Genomic DNA, 18580 nt, shown 5'->3' on the forward strand with positions numbered 1-18580 from the left:
ATATATATATATATATATATATATATATATATATGTGATAACGATTTGTAGTTTGGAAAGTTGTTTGTTTATTGAATCCATTAACACACACAATGGCAATGGGGTTGATTTACTAAAACTCCAAAGTGCACAATCTGGTGCAGCTATGCAGGGTAGCCAATCAGCTTCTAACTTCAGCTTGTTCAATTACGCTTTGACAATAAAACCTGGAAACTGATTGGTTTCTATGCACAGCTGCACCAGATTTTGCACACTCTAGTTTTAGTAAATCAATCCCAATATCTCTTCTCCTCTGCTCAAAAACCGTACAACACCCCTCTCACTCAGTTCTCAGGAATGCACTTTGCCAGTAATCCAACCTCTAGCACAAACTAATCAGCTGATTGAATTGTAAGATTTACTCTGAGTTAACCTTTTGTTTCATTAGACCTTTAATGAATGAACAAGTCATGTAGAATGCATTTGTTATTTTCGCTATAATTTATTTCGTATTAGTTGAAATTCGTTATTTTTTTCTTTGGACATTCGGATGTAAAATTCGGCCAAATTTCGATTCGTTACAAAACGTATTGCACATGTCTAGTCCTGTCCTAAAACTTTAGTCTGGAGGGGGCGTGGTTTGCCCTGAGAGAAGATAGCCGTTTAGAGCCTGGGCTCCGTCTCGCCTTAGCCTGAAACAGACTACCACCGGGGACTGCCGCTGAAATTCTGCAGCTCAGAATGGGTACTTCATCTAGCGGACACTCGCCATCCAGATCTAAATCCCCGAGAGACTTGGGATCCCACGCTCACCAGACAATCCCGGAGTTATTCCGAAGCCAGGGATCTAACATTGCGGCTCCGTCTCCCGCCCCAAGCCACATCGGGATCACTCTAACCCCTACAGAAAAACCTCCAATACCTGGGGAGAGCTACCTGATCACCCACCAACAGCCGAGCCTTCAAAATCTACGGGCGGTAGCAGCTGATATAAAGGACACATTATCTGCAGCTATCACAGATCTCCGCCATGAAATTCAAGTGATTGCGGGAAGAGTGCAATCGGTGGAGATCACAGTCGCACAGCAACAGAAGGCAATCAAGAAAGCACACTTTAAGCTAGATTCACATACCCTACAACTCCACGACCTCCAACGCCACGTTGAGAATATCGATAACAGAGGCCGTCGGCACAACCTGAGGGAGAGAGGCCTTCCCGAGACAGTCGAGCATGACCATATTCTCCCCACTGTTACCACCCTCTTTAACCGACTGCTGGATCAACCCCACCACAGGCTTATAGTGATGGAGTGCATTCACAGGGCTCTCCGACCCCGTGGCAAAGACTCTAACCCACCGAGAGATGTCGTCTGCTATGTCAATGATTTTACCACCAAGGAAGAGATTCTCAGAAAAGCCCACGATAAAGCACATCTAGACTTCAAAGGGGCCACGCTATACACATATACCAGGACCTGTCAGCAATTACTCTCAAGCATCGTAAAGATCTGCGCCCCTTGCTGGGACTCCTGCGGGGCAAGGAGATTCGTTATCGCTGGAAGTTCCCGTTTGCTCTACAAGCTTCCCGCCAGGGCCATACAGCTACATTTAGAGTCCCGAAAGAACTGGAAGCTTTTTGCCACACACTGGGCATTCCGTACGTAGAAGTACCGAACTGGTATGCAGAGTTTGAAACCTCTGCATCCAGCCACAGCTCGACCTAAAGAGGAATGGATGGAGACCCAAGAAACGAGATTCCGGAGACACAGGTCACCGTCAACCTCCAGACTCAGTGCGGGACATCGATTCCGACACCCTCCTCAAAGCCTGACAGCGGCACCTCTACCGCGGAGAGAGCATGCAGAGGCCGCTAACACTACTCCAGCAATAATGGCCCACATAGCCTAAGATAGAATAGACGGCTCTTCTTATCCTCCATGCTCCACCCGAGTTCTCCCTCATGCCCCTGAGTGTCCGGTTTAAAATTTACAAGCCTGATTTGACTTTAGTTTAGGCATTACGCCAGAAGACAACTAAAGGACTATCTCCATCTATGTAACTTTACGACTCTCACCTCTCCACACCAACCCACCCTCACAAATCCAGGGCAGCATAACGACGAACCACTACTACGTGAATCTCTCCTTCCTATCCCACTGCACCAGGAGAATCCAACTCTCCTAGCATCCCCCGTACAGGACTACATCAGGGAAGGACTTCGCCTGAGGAGTAAACCAACGATAAAGCTCTTAACTTGGCAGAGAACCCAGATGTCTTTGAGATACCTGTCTCCAGAGACCTTCCTGTAAGGCACATCCCAGCACCTGCTTCCTAATCAGCATCGCCAACAAGCATAATGCCGGTCTATCTCCGACGCAGAACAAGGGAAACTCAAACTTTGTGAAATGGACCTTGCAGAGACTAAGCAGAAGCCTCAGACCAGTTTCAATTAAAGACACCAAATCCTTAACAGAAGAAGAGACCCAGACTCGAGGTATCTGATGTGCACATGTCACTACTGATAATATGCCTAGTAATTATGGACGCTTCTGAGAATAAGCTGGGTTTCCTTTTTTTTTTTACTAAACAAAAACTGCCCCTTCCAGCTGATAGTCAAACTCACAGAGGACGAGGGTAGATACCTCTTCTTAAAAGGCTCATTTGCAGGTAGGAAAATCACCTTTGCAAACATATACGCCCCTAATACACATCAAGTACCATTCTTTTGTGACATCTCTGACAAACTGACTTCCTTCCAGGAGGGAACCTTGATTTTATGAGGTGACTTAAACGTTCCCCTTAATCCTAGCCAAGACACATCCAACGGCACCTTGTCCCTCCCATACATGGCCCTACAGAAAATTAAGACATGCCTTAAGAACCTGCTACTTCACAACACCTGGCGCACCCTTAATCCCAATGGCAGAGATTACACTTTCTTCTCGGCTCTGCACAATCGATACTCGCGAATAGATTTTCTATTCTTAACACAAACGGATCTGCCTATGCTCCAACGTGCATCCATTGACCCCATGATCCTTTCTGATCATCATCCCATCACTATGGTAATATCATTCCCAGAAACTATACCTTGCGCGCCAACTTGGAGACTTGACCCATTCTTACTCACCGACCCCTCTATAGTTGCAGAAGTTGCAACCCATCTCAAATATTTCTTCTCAGAAAACAATCCCACAGATACAACCCTGATCACTAATTGGGAAACCCACAAATGCGTAATTTGCGGTCTCCTCATTGCAGCGGCTGCCAAACGAAATCGAGACAGGAAAAAATGATATAACAACCTCATTGAACGAATCCAAAAACTTGAAACCTCACACAAACGCACCCAAGCTGAAGATACTATGAACACTCTCATTCAAGCCAGAATAGAATTAATAGATCTACTGGGCAACACAAAAAAAATTCTATGAATACGGCAACAAAGCTAGTAGAACGCTAGCAAGGGCTTTACAGGTAAGCTACCACTACAATACACTCCATTACAGACACATTCGGACAAAAACTACATCGAACCCCAGCTATAGCCAATCATTTTGTCAAATATTACACCAAATTATACAATCTCTCCCCAATGGACCCATCAAAGGACAACACCACCAGACAGCAACTAATCAGGGACTTTTTACAACAATATAGCCCAAATCCAATACCAGACACCACCGCACAGAAATTAGATACCCCATTAGAAAAAGAAGAGATAGACCTAGCTCTGAGACAGCTAAAAACTGGAAAAAGCCACGGTCCGGATGGTCTAACCATAGGATATGATAAAACATTTGCAGACATACTCACCCCACACTTCGCATATGCTTTCAATTCTTTGCAACTCCCACGGAGCCGCCAAGAGACCTTCTAAACGCCCACATAACGGTAATCCCGAAGCCAGGTAAGGACCCTTCCATAGTAACTAATTATCGGCCCATTTCATTACTTAATGTCGACCTTAAATGTTAGGCAGAAACGTTAGCAAACCGACTACTCCCCCCTCCTTCCCCAGCTAATAAATCTCGATCAAGTGGGCTTTGTCCCAGGCAGGGAAACGAGAGACAATACAAAAGCTATAAACATACATTACTGGCTCTCGTCCACTCACAACCAAGGATTCTTGCTATCGCTCGACGCGGAGAAAGACTTCGACAGGGTGGCCTAGGACTACATTATAGAGACCCTACAAGCAATTGGATTACCCACTACAATGCTAAATTTCATACAAGCCCTCTACTCTAAGCCCCTGTACACACGGTCGGAGATTTCCACAACCAAATCCGTCAGATTTTGTCCTTCAGATTTAGTCTTACGGATTGTGTCCGAAACTGTTGCATACACACGGTCGGACTAAGTTGCCGAAAAATCCGATCTTTCAGAACGTGATGAGGTAATTTCGTTACGATGGGACTAGATTCAGGCTAGTAGCCAATAGCTTTGATGTAGGAATTTGATCTGAGCATGTGTGGCACTTGGTCCGATCAAAATTCTCTACACATGATCGGATTACGTCCGACCAGCCCAGTTGGTCGGGAAATATTTCCAACATGTTGGAAAATTGGGTCCGACGGAGATTCGGACGGAATCAGCCCGATGCATACCACACACAGTCGGATTATCTGACGACACGGTCCGATAAGACGCATTTCGACGGATTCTCCGACCGTGTGTACGCGGCATAACCCTACTGAGAAAGTCAGAGTAAATGGCCCCCTGTAGAATGCCTTCTCCATCTCGAATGGAACCAGCCAGGGCTGCCCCCTATCTCGCTTAATCTTTATTCTCACCCTGGAACCATTACTAAGACGCATTAGAGCCAACCCCGATATTAACAGAATAGACATTAAACATCGCACGTATAAATTAGCTGCCTTTGCAGACGATATTCTTCTCTTTCTATCAGATCCTCTCACAACAATCCCCAAGTTACTTAAAGACTTTGATACTTTTAAGGCCCTGACCAACCTTCAAATACATTTGTCGAAATCTAATGCTCTAAACATTACAACCAAAATAACTTCCCGTTTCAATGGAATACTCGATCAATTACATACCTAGGAATCCAACTACCCGCTTCCTTATCTGATCTATATTCTCTGAACTATGCCCCATTGTTAAAAAAACATTATCAAAGATTTGAAGAAATGGTCCCCCGGACTATTTTCCTGGTTTGGCAGAACCGCGATAATTACGATGAACATCTTACCCAGAATATTATACATCTTACAAACAATCCCAATTAGAATTCCTCCTGCCTTTTTTCAGCCTATCAGAAAGCCTGCACTGAGTTTATTTGGAACAAGTCACATCCTAGGTTAGGATTTCAGCATCTAATTGCCCCCAAACTCAAGGGTGGAATTGGCCTCCCTGACGTACGAAGATACCACCAAGCGTGCTACCTAACCAGGATTATTGATTGGAACATACATTCAAAACACAAAGACTGGGTCCATCTAGAACATTCCCTTTCACCATTACCTCTCGCTTTCCTTCCATGGATAAACCCCCGCCATGCTACCCCTGAATGCAAGCTCCACCCCCTTATCAATCCGTCACTACACTCCTTCCGAAACTCGTGCGACAAACATAAAATTTCCTCCACTAATGGTCCAATGACTCCACTCAGACTGAATCCAGAATTTGCACCTGGCGCACATCCCTCCTTCCTGACAGACGGGGGGCCACACCCAACAGTGAAAGCAGATGATTTCTTTGAAAAAGACCGCCTCCTTTCCCCAACCGAACTAGCAGCCAGAATGGCAAAAGCTTTCCCTTCTAGACGTATCTCCAAATTCAACATTTTTTTGACAAACCAAAACCTAGACCTAATTGGTCTAGACCCCACACAACATTCGAAGCTCTATGCTCAAGCGAGGAACCTCAGCATCACCTTATATCATTTACATATTCCTTACTATTCTCGGATCTAACACCATTAAGACATCAGGCTAGTCAAAAATAGAAGCACGATTTACAAATTGAGCTCAGGGATGCTGCATGGGAAAACATAGACAGATACGTCCACAAGGGAACAGTAAATGTCCAAGTTCAGGAAAATGCCTTCAAACTAACATCTAGATGGTATAGAACACCTCTAAAGCTTCACCAGATTAACCTGTCAATCCCCCAGACCCGTTGGAGATGTAATAGCGATATTGGCTCGCTACTCCATAATAATCACTAATAATCACTAAGATAACCACTTATCCCCTAGAGTTTTCACCAGCTCAGTTCCTGCTTCATTACTCTACCACCCCCAGACAATCCTACTACCAATCCCTGGCAATGCACATGGTCAACACAGACAAAATGTGCACCCCACTTAAATGGCGATCTCCCAACCCACCAAACACAAAGGAATGGTTTAATCGTATAATCAAAAATATGACCATGGAAGAACTAATACACCAAGCAAAGGATACACCCGGTAGGTTCACCACCACATGGTCATGCTGGATACAATTCATGACCACCGATGATTTTAAACAATACATGATCGGTTAAGCTAACATAAGATGCCGCAAGATCAATACAATGCCAATTAGGGTCTGTTTCCCCAACCCATTATCTCCCCCCTCCCTCACCTGAATATATCCCTCACAACCCCCACAAGCAACGATACTAGACCAACCGACCCCCCACATATAGAAACAATGACCAGAACCTTTCCCTTCATACACACATACCTCCTCTTAAAAATAAATACCCCGCTTCTCCCCTTGTTACTCCTTTTTGGTTTCTCGCCAAACGCTCATATCTGAATACGATGATCTTGAGAAAACCAACTACACAGCGAATGGACCTAAACCAAGACATCCCATAGTTAACCTACTCTCCTTACAGACAGAAAGGTCCTGTCTCAAGACAAATGATTCCATGCATTGTATTTAACATGTAAACATTAGCCCCATGTTAAAGAAGGTTTATAAAACAATGTTTGTAATACAAGTAAGATAGTGGCTGCACCCAGACGTGTATGTTGGAAGATGTTTATATATGACTCTGTACACACTTTATGTACAAGCTAAATAAAAACGTATTAATAAAAAAAACTTTAGTCTGATTGGTTTGCATGCTCAAATGGTTTTTGAGTTTTAGCCTACTTACCAGCAAGGTGTTCTTTTTTTTACCCTTTTAACCACTTGTATTTGATTATATTTAATTGTTTATCAGCATCATTTGATAGTAGTGCATCTATATTGTAGTTCAAGTCTGGATTTTAAGACTCTTTGGTTGACAGGTGTGTGGCCATTTTGAAAAGCCATCATCCCCAACTGGAAGATGCCTTAGCGTTATTGGACTGAAAGTCGTTTCTGTCTCTTGGCTTATGACACTTGAGGTTGTATTGAGGTCCCCAAAATAGTGGGTTTGTGTGCTTCTCAAAGAGTGATTGAAGACATCTCTGGCATGGAATTATGGTATATGTAAACTGTGAGTGAATTCTGGATAATTGAACAGCACACAGCATCAGTTAAAGTGGAGGGCCACCCTGAAAAAAAAAATATATTAAAAATTACAAAATAATCTAAAAAAAAAAAATGAAAAAAATATTTTTTTTTACTTACCAGAAGTGCCTGTTGCTAGGCACATAATCCTAATCTTCCTCTTCCTCCTCCGCGGAGATCTTCTGTCTTCTCTCCTCCGTGCGGCGTCTTCTGGGTAATGGGTTGCGCTGTGTTCTGGGAACTGTGTGTTCCAGAACACAGCGCGTCCCATTCACAAAGCGCTGCGTGACTCGCGCATGCGCAGTAGGAAACGGGCAGTGAAGCCGTAAGGCTCCACTGCCTGTTTCCCTTACAAGGAATGGCGACGCCGGGACCCGAGAGCCGAGGGACGGGTCGGCCTCGGGCGGCCGACATCGCGGGCGCCCTGGACAGGTAAGTGGGCTGATTAAGTCAGCAGCTGCAGTGTTTGCAGCTGCTGACTTTTTTTTTTTTTTTTTTTAAACGGCCCTCCGCTTTAAGAGAGTCTTATTTAGGGTTCAGTAGTTATCAATTTTTCAGATGTTAGTGTAAGAAGGATTACACTAGTCTCCTCATGTCCCTTGGTGATGGTGGTGATAGCTAGACATATATATTTATTCAGTTTCTTTTATTTTTAACTGATTGAACAGAAATTCATTCTGTAAGCAGTAATGCATTACAGGCATACCCCACTTTTAAAGTGGAAGTAAACTATCGTTTTCAGCCAAGGAAGCTGCCATCTGTGCCTCTGTTTACTCTTCAACTGCTATGGTGCTGCACATGTGATTCGTTATGACACCAGCCATTGGATAGTTTGAGAGCACAGCCAATGTGCAGTTAGCATTCCCGGCATGCCTTTTTTTTTAACTGTTTAAATCCATGGGTTTACTTCCACTTTAAGTACACAATAGGGTTTATTTACTAAAGCTAGAAAGTGCAAAATCAGGCTCACTTCTGCATAGAAACCAATGAGCTTCTAACCCCAGCTTGTTCAATTAACCTCCCTGGAGGTATGATTAGTTCTGGTTTTAGGTGCTGAAAGTGGTACAATTATTTTGCATGGAAATTTGGCATTTTATATTGTAGTTCTGTAATTCTTAGGAATAACTCTCTTAAATCTGTTCAAACCAGAGTCTAGCAGACATCCCGGGTATGATAAATTTTATAATATAAAAAATAATAATAAAAATTATTCAATAATGTAATCAAATCCAAAAACATTGAAATTTTCTCATTTGCAGAATTGTCACTGTCATTAGATTTAGTTTGATGGTGAATTTCCCCACAAATCGCTATCGCTCAATTCTGCAAGTGATTATAATTTGTTATCGCTGTTTTCTAGTTGGTCTAAAATCACTTTTGACATAAAGGGACACTTTTTGGTTGCTATGGACAATCTCCAAATTCCAGGCAGAAAAAGCAGTATTTATAATATAAAAGTGCATGCAGGGCACTGCACAGACCACTAGGGACAAAGGGGGTGTGTAATTTTTTATACAGTACTGTAATCTGTAAGATTACAGTAATGTGTGTATTTTGTGTGTTTTTACTTTTTTGAATTTGGCGCCGATCTCCGCTCCCGTGCGTAGTAACGACGCAGGGAACGGAGCTCGGCGGCATTCGGGCACTGTGTGAATCGAGCGGAGGACAAGGTAAGTAACCTCTCCCTGTATCCTCCCTGTATCCAGCGATGCGATCCTGAGTCTGGCTCGGGGTTACTGCTTACGGTACTGAAATCCCAACCCGAGCTAGACTCAGGATCACCGCCAGGGAGGTTAAGCTTTGGTAATAAAACCTGGAAGCTCATTGGTTTCTATTCAGAAGTGAGCCTGATTTTGCACTTTCTAGCTTTAGTAAATAAACCCCATTGTGTACTTAAAAGTGGGGTATGCCTCTACTACCTTTACTTTTTTAATGGATTCATATACACCCAAAACATATTTTTTGCACCAGTTTCAAAGGTCAAAGCAATCATTTATAAAACGCTTTAAATTCCCTCTTTAATAATTGTTTGCTTTTTTTACTGTAAATTGTATTTAATTTTCCGTCATTTAAACCAAAGAGCAGGATTTTTATTATAACAGTGTAGCAAGTAAAAGACACAGGGAAGCATTTATAAGGGTCTAGGACAGTCAAACACGTGTGATGAGTTTAAATGGTATAATTAACACTGTGTTTACTTGCATTTAGGTAAATTCTGTTTAGCTGTGTTTAGAAAAAAAAAATTGGTGTGCCCAGGGGTAGATTGGATAGTCTGAACACTTTAAAAGACATTTAAATGGCAGTACATTTCAGCACAGGAGAAATTGATCTGGGAAGTATAATTTAGTTTATTCTTCCTTGATCAATTTCTCTTGCTTTAACCACTTAAGGACCAGAAGGATTTGCCCCCTTAATGACCAGGCCATTTATTGCGATACTGTACAGCGTTGTTTTAACTGACAATTGCGTGTACCCAAACAAAATTGGCTTCCTTTTTTTTCCCACAAAAAGAGCTCTGTGTTTTTTATTCTTTGCGCTATAAACAAAAAAGGAGCGACAGTTTTGAAAAATAAAAATAGTTTTTATTTTTTGCTATAATAATTATCCCCAAAAAAAATAATTATTCATCAGTTTAGGCCAATATGTATTCTTCTACATATTTTCGGTAAAAAAAAATGCAAAAAGCATAAATTGATTGGTCTGCACAAAAGTTATAGCGTCTACAAAATAGGGGATAGATTTATGCCATTTTTTATATATATATCTTTTTACTAGTAATGGCGGCGATTTTTAATGGTACTGGGATATTGCACGGACAGATCGGAAACTTTTGGCACTTTTTTGGGACCATTGACATTTATACACCGATCAGCGCTATAAAAATTTACTGATTACTGTGTAAATGTCACTGGCAGGGAAGGGGTTAACACTAGGGGGCAATCAAGGGTTAAATGTGTTCCCTGGGAGGTTTTTCTAACTGTGGGGGGATGGGACTGACTGGAGGAGTAGAGAGATCACTGTTCCTAATCATTAGGGACAGCAGATCTCTCTCTAGTCCCCTGTCAGAACAGGATCTGTCTGTTTACATTGACAGATCCCCATTCTGGCTCTCTGTGGAGTGAACATGGCCACTGGCCATGTGCATCAGCCCTGGCGGTGTGCGCACGCCCCCTACTGCTCTTAAAGCTCCTGACGTACATGTACAATAATTTCGCAGGAGAGCCAACCTGCAGCAGTATAATAACGGTGGCTGGTCCTTAAGTGGTTAAATAAAACAAATGCAAGAGGCCCATGCAAATGAGGGCCTAAATGTCCTTATTACCATATTTCATAATTATTTGGGTAGGTAAATTAGCAATAGAATTGTTAACCATGGCATACTGGCTCTATTAAACTTGCCCTGAAGATATAGGCTTCAATGACCTCTAGTCATAAAAGGGTTAACCTGGCAAAGTATCTTCACTTCACCCCTCCCACTTCCTGAGCCTCCAAATTGTCCCTTTAGAGGGACCCTTGAAACGGTCAGCAGTAGCAGGCTGCCCTATTTCTTTTGGTACAGGCTCCCTTTAAAATGATTGGGATTAATCAACTTCTCAAGCAGTCCTGGCAGTGTTTTAATTTGTCACAACCATTACTGTCACTTTTTTTATTGGACAGCTTGGTCTGCATTTTAAATGTATAGAAATATTTATGTAGTGCTACCCACAGCTTGGTAATTTGGGTTCTCTGTTCTGTGCCTTGACTCTAATAACAACCTAAGCCCGTCTGACACACCTGGTTGAATGAAAGTTACTTCAAGCTGTTACGTACCTTGTCGCAGAGTCTGACGTGTAGAGAGAGGCCTCTTGTACAGCCCTGGCTCTGAGACCATTGATGTTGCAACAGTGGCCACGAGACCACGGCGAGGTATGAGTGCCTGTAAGATGTTCCGTCACCCGCGGCAGCACGTGCATCACCAGGTCAGTTCACTGGAACAGCAGATAGTAGCAGACCGTGGACTAGGCAGACAGCAGGCGGCAGGTGCTTAACAGGCAGCTAGCATGTGGCTGGTATGGCAGGATTGGTAACACTCAACAGGTGATCAACCAGCATGGAGCAGGTAGCATGCAGAGTAGAGCTGGAGAATAACTGGATGCTCGGTCAGAAAAGCCAGGTCAAAAACAAATGGTCAGATACAGGCATACTGTAGATGACAGGCAGAAAATCATCAGGGTACAAGCAGGGGTAGGCAACGATGAATCAGGCAGATGAACAGAAGATGAACAGCAAATAGAGCACAACCAGAGACAGGCCAAGGTCAGGGCAGGAAGCATTCAAATAAGGTCAAGGCAAGCCAGGTCAATAACAGGGGTCAATATAGAAACAGATGGAGGAACACAGGTAATAGTTGCAAATCAGACAGCACTGACTAATATTGATTTGATCCTGGCCATTTTCTTGCCCATCCCCATGCAATTTCACTCTCCATCTGCTCTGAGACATACAATAAAAAGCATCTGGACTCAAATCCGTTTACTGAATCAGATCATTCAGCGATTGTGATTAGTTGCCAGAGATTACAGCATATCATTACTGCTCACTGACTGGTTGCTAAAAATTACAGCACACATTATGGCTCACTGATTAGCTGATAGAGGTTACAGCACATGATTTCTGCTTGTTGATTGGTTGCTAGAGGTTATTGCACATCATTACTGCTTACTGATTGGTTTCTAGAGGTTACAGCACATCATCTCCTCACTGCCTGCACATTAGGAACGCGGGGGGTGGATGAGGGGACCGATAAATAGACAGAAAACGTATAGGGATCCTAGGACTCCTGGGATCAGTGGCTGTGCTGCGAGGGGAGCCTCTGATCAATGGCAACTACCAACTACCAATATAAAGAGGAGTTTCATCACTAGCCTCCAATGTAATAGGGGTTTACACTGACCACTAATGTAATAGGAGTTTACACTGACCACTAATGTAATAGAAGCATTCACAGTAGCCACCAATGTAAGGGGAGATTTACCCTGACCACCAATGTAAGGGGTACATTCACACTGGCCACTAGTGTGAATGAAAGGATTCTACACAAGCACCAATGTAATGAGAAGATTTACACTAAACACCAATGTAACTGAGACATTTAGCCTGTGTTCACATTTGTGTGTGTTGGGAACGCATGCAAAACCGCTTTCCTGACACCACAGAAACGTGCTGCCCTTTAGCATATACACAGCAGCGCCATTAATTGTTAATGACACCTTCACGCATCTGCTGACATGTGCCTTGGCACCGTGTGATTTTGAAAAAGGATTTTGGGCTTTCTTCCTCATTTGCAGCGCATAGAGCAGCCCATTGAAAATAATGGGCTGCCCTACACGTGACCTACAGCTTTATCCACCCTGTCAGTACACTTTTGCATCCTAAAACCCATGCTAACCTCCCCACTTCAATCCTCTCCATTCAAATCCCCATCCCTTTTAACTCTACCTACCTCCTCTGCTCATCTTTGCACCCGCCTTCCTTATCTCCATACATCCCCTCCTTGCTCACCTGTGCACCCCAAACTGTAAATCCTTCTCTGCCTACCCCTGCACACCCCACACTACTCCCCCCCCCCCCTACTAATTTGCTTACCTTTGCAGAACATGCCAATGGTAGTCTTAATGACCACAGCTGTAGGCAGGACTTTCAAGCATTCACCTTTATCTCCCCAGTGGGCAGCATCCAGTATAGGTGATAGTGCATATGACCTCAGGGGGGCATGATATACATATGAACACAGCCGGTCCACTTCTATTTACACATGAATGGATAAGGGAATTTAAACTGGGATAGTCGGAAATTATGAGGCAGCTGCTTTGGGCCCCACAGCAGTGACAGGGCCCAGGGCAGCTGCCCCTTTTTCCTTACCTTAAAGACGGCCCTGCTGATAGCACAGCTGCATTTTAAAAAGTGTAATTGGCACCAACATTAGAGGTGTCGCGGTTATGCACAAACACCCACACATCTGCACCTGCTCACCTGTGGATGTCTAGAAGCTTCAGTTGTACTAATAACAGCGCCTTCCTGATGCAAACACTTATAAGAACATGATTATAGAATATCATTAACTGTGAATTAGCACCAAGAAATAGACATGAGACCTGTTAGTGGCAAATTAACTCAATTTATTGGTACAGGTTAGAAATGGTGGATTGAATATAAATAAACACACAGAAGGTAGGTTAGACACAGTCCACTAGACAGTATAATCACTACACCAAGGTTACTAAGAATTAGAGATCTGTACCACTGGACTGGGATAAACTCATGAAACAGCAAAGTCAGCAATAGGCAATGCAAATAAGTATTAACGTGGGAGTAAACTCCCATCTCTGACTTATATCTATAGGTAAGTCTATAACAAGGCTTACATTTGGGTACTGTAAATATCTTCTAAATGTCCACAATTTAGGAGATATTTACTGTATATGCAGCCAATGGGGTCATTGGCGCATGCACTTTGAAGGAATGGTTACCCAGGCCTTTCCTTCAGAGCCCTGTTCCGTAAACAGCGGCTCCCCCACGCATGTGCAGGAGTGACATCATCACGGCTTCAGCCAGTCACACAGCCAGAATCTGCGGATCCGGAAGGAAGACAGGTAAAGATGGAAGGGGCCTCCAGCGGTGACAGCGCTTCTCTAGAGGACTATGTTTTCAGGTAAGTTTCACATAATGTGCTAGTATGCGATGCATACTAGCACATTATGATATAACCTTGCAGGTCAGAAAAAAACCTCACCCAGCGGTTTTCTACTGCTTTAACTGTAATGTGAACAATACTACTATAACTAATCTAGAGTGCACTCTAGGAGAATGGCTAGGATATGGTGCAATGCCCCCTAAGAGGTACCTCCTAGAATAAGAAATAGGTGAAAGTCTTTGTGTAACAGCTGTAAAGGGACAGTCTTTAGTCTTAACACTTCAGTCTGCCAATATGCAGCAGTGATTGTGCACACTGGACAGCAATGTGCACTCTCCGGTCTCCCTCACAGCAAGAGGAAGCTGTGCCCTGTACAGCCTGAGAATTTGCAGCTCTTTTCCCCCTCCTGGCAATCTCTCTCTGGGAAATGCAGTTCAAAAGTTCTTGATTACAGTAGAGTCTCTCTCCTCTGGACTACAGTTCCCTCAGTGCAGTGCTGCCTTATTAAGTCTTTTGAACTTTCCTGCTCAGCAACTTCCTCCTCTTGTTGATATAACAGTTAACCAGTTCAGCACCACAGAGCATCAGCTACAGAGAGTCAGTGTTTCTCTCACTCTCCATTCTTAACCAAGCACCTGGCTAGGTCAAGCCCAACACTACCCAGAAATGTCAGAGCCTTGACTCCTTGATTACTTCAGGATACCTGCCCTTTATACAGTCAGACTATTTTGTTTTCTTTGAGTGATAAATCTCAGTTTAACTAACGCTTAGGCCCCTTTCACACTAACGTCCCGTTCAGGCCCGCCTGTCAGTTTTTCAGGCGGACCTGAACGGGTGCTCCATAGAGCTCTATGGAGCGTCGGATGTCAGCGGTGACATGTCCGCTGACATCCGACCCGCTCCGATCCGAAAAAGTGTGACGGAGGAAAAAGCTATTTTTCCATCCGTCTGCGGATCGGATCGGGTGACGACGGGCACTGCGGTCCGTCGTCATCCGATCTCCCATAGGGGAGAGCGGCGCTGTGACAGGTCCGTCCCTGCACAGTGTGCGGAGACAGACCTGTCATCTCCCTGCTCAGCGGGGATCGGCGGAGTGATCCCCGCTGAGCAAACGGATATCCACGGGGCGGATCAGAACTGATCCGCCCCGTGTGAAAGGACCCTTAACCTTCAATTTAACCCCCGAACTTACCTTCCAACACTAATCTTAAACCCCAGGCAACATTTATACCATTACAGTAATTATTTCAATATTATCCGAGCTGTGTGCTAAAATGAAATGATTCATGTCACTGGTCTACTAATGCTATGTGCCTAATACATATTTAATGAACTTAAATGGGCATGAACTTTGAACAAGGTTCTTCTTTTCTTGAAATAATAAGCTAGTGATTTTAGATATAATAGAAGTTACAGGAAGTGATACACAAAATGAAAAACATAAATCAGCCTTTTCAAGGGCAGACACAGTTTTTGTTCAAGTATTCATTCATGTGAAAATTTGCAGAAATAAAATGGCTTGTACAGTTTTAATTAGGTTCTTAAACCTAGCTAACAAGAAATGCAGGTTTCAACCCCCCTCCCCCCCCCCCCCCATAGACCAAATAGATGTTTCAAACCCCCCACCCAATATATTAAAACTCTTTCATGCCTTACCCTTTTTCTTGACATGTAGTGCTTACAAGTTAAAATTTGTATTTTTGCTATAAAATGACTTAGAACCCCCAAACATTATATATTGTTTTTTTTAAGCAGAGACCCTAGGGAATAAAATGGCCATCGTTGCAAATTTTTTGTCAGATAGTATTTGTACAGTGGTCTTTCAAACGCATTTTTTTTGGGAAAAAAGACACTTTCATGAATTAAAAAAACAATAAAGTTACCCCAATTTTTTTGTATAATGTGAAAGATGATGTTATGCTGAGTAAATAGATACCTAACATGTAATGCTTCGCACTTGGGAATAACGACAAACTACGATACTTAAAAATCTCCATTTGTGACACTTTAAAAATGTTTATGGGTTACCAGGTTAGAGTAAGGCCGCGTACACACGGGCAGACTGTTCGCCCAACTTTGTCCGCTGAACAGTGTTTGGGCGGACAGTCCGCTCGTGTGTGGGCTTTCAGCGGACAGTTTCAGCGGACAGTTGGACGGACAAGGTTTTTCGGAATTTCCGAAAAACTGTCCGCTGAAACCTTGTTTCAGCGAACAGCCCGCTCGTGTGTAGGCTTGTTCGTCAAACAAAGTTGCGCGCATGCTCAGAAAGGATTTTCACGCCGAAAGCTATAATGCAGTGTATAGGACGTCATATTTTTCGTCCCGTCGTGCGTGCCGTTCACGTCATCGCGCACGGTTTCAGCAAACTGTTCGTTCGTCGTGTGTGGCCATGTCCGTCCATGCTAATTTTGAGCGGACTGTTTGCCGAAACTGTTGGACGGACAAAGTTGGGCGAACAGTCCGCCCGTGTGTACGCGGCCTTAAAGAGGAGGTCTTCTGCTAGAATTATTTCTCTCACTCTTGTGATCGTGGCGATAGCTCACATGTGTGATTGTAATACTATTTTACATTTACATTTCTTTGCTGCGCAAGCTTGTGGGGACGTGGGTTCTTTAAAAAAAAAAGATCATTTTATCATTTTTTTTTTTTAAGTGTCCCTTTAAAAAAATAAAATCGAATCACTTTTATTGCTGTTATAAGGAATGTAAACATCCCTTGTGACAGTAATAGGTGGTGACAGGTACTCTTTATGGACTTAAAAGTATTCAGATGTCCAAAATCTGTGTTTCTGAATACTGTAATTTTTTTTAACTCTGCGCCATTGGCAGCAAGTAATGTTGTGATGTCGCTTCCGGGATTTTACATTGGAGACCCGATCGGAGCCGAATCCTCTTCAAATTTATTTGGGTATAGTGTTGTATGACCAAGTGATTGTAAATCACATGATTACAGCACTGGAAGCTGAAAAATGACCTGGGAAAGAAAGGGTATTACAATACAGTCTGGTATTCAAGTAGTTAAATGTAACTAAACCCTCCTATCATTTTTAGCTGAGGAAGCTGCCTCTGTTTGATCTGCAACAGCCATGATGCTGCACATGTGATCATTTATGACTCCAATCATTTAATGGTTTGACATTTTAAATGAAAGCACAAGCAAATGCGACAGATAGTATTTCTGTAACACCGGGAATGTTACAGTTTTTTTTAAACAGCTAAATTAATGGTTTTAGTTCCACTTTAAAGCACAATTCTGCCCCCTAGCAAAAAATTTAAGTCAGCAGCTGCACATACTGTAGCTGCTGACTTTTAGTATTAGGACACTTACCTGTCCAGGAATCCAGCAATGTTTGCTCCACAGCCGATGTTTCTAAGCAGCCGATGCTTCACAGCCGGCTCCCTACTGCACATGAGCGAAGCACGCTGCACTTTCTGAATGGCCCGGTGGCAGAGGAAGGAGGAGGGAGCGGAACTTCTGTGTGGTCTTGCGGTTGCAAGATCTCTTGGAAGTGGGGATGAATACCTGTCAAAAACAAGTGCCCGCCCCCTCTCTGGTGCCAAATTTGGCCCAAAAGTGCCAAATGTGGCACCAGAGAGGGGAGGAGTCAGATCAGCGGAGCGTCCACTTTTGGGTGGAACTCCACTTTAAGCGAAAAGCAAAAAAAAGCCAAACTCCAGCTAACACTTTTTTTTTCTTTTGGAAAATAATGTTTATGCCATATGAATAAATGCTTGCCAGTGTTCCAAACCTTTAATTTAAAGTTTTGCTGGACATAATCTATAATCTACTGGTAGGATCACTAGGTAAGAAAATGTTGCTACATAGGGCACAAGCAAAAACTCCAACTGCTTGCTGGGCACAGTACTTCTAGTTTTGTTTTCTCCAATATGCCCACAGATTCGTTGTTAGCAGAATTTCACATTAAAGTGGCACTAAACTGTGTCCTTATTTTTCAAAAATTATCCATACTCATCTACTGCCTAATGGCCGTATAATCTATTTTCATTAAAGTTTTCATGAAACCATTTCTTAAGCCCCATACACACTATCAGATTTTCTGCTGATTTTTTTTCCTTCAGATTTACCAAAACCATGGGCCTGCCTGATTGCATACAAATTGAAACTTGTAAGGTTTGACCTCCTATTATATGGTTTTGGTAAATCTGAAGGAAAAAATCAGCAGAAAATCTTATAATGTGTATGGGGCTTTACTGTGATTTTCTGCCTCTCGCTGCTCTGTGCACATTACAAATCCCATAGTCCATGGTTCCTAGTTCATCTCAGGAGTGAGAAAGAGAGGGTGGCTGTGCTTTTACAATATGTTTATGAAGAACGAATGTAGACACCGTCTTACAGGAAGTTGGATTACAGCAGCAGAAAAAAAAAATGAGTTTGGAGAATTGGAGAAGGATGAGAGCAATATAAAATACTTTTTTGTATTAAAGTGGTTGTAAAACCCAGTCACGAAATGTGA

The sequence above is a fragment of the Lithobates pipiens genome, unplaced genomic scaffold (genome assembly GCF_037356315.1).
Source record: "Lithobates pipiens isolate NorthernLeopardFrog02 unplaced genomic scaffold, aLitPip1_a1.2 Scaffold_27, whole genome shotgun sequence".
NCBI lineage: Eukaryota > Metazoa > Chordata > Amphibia > Anura > Ranidae > Lithobates > Lithobates pipiens.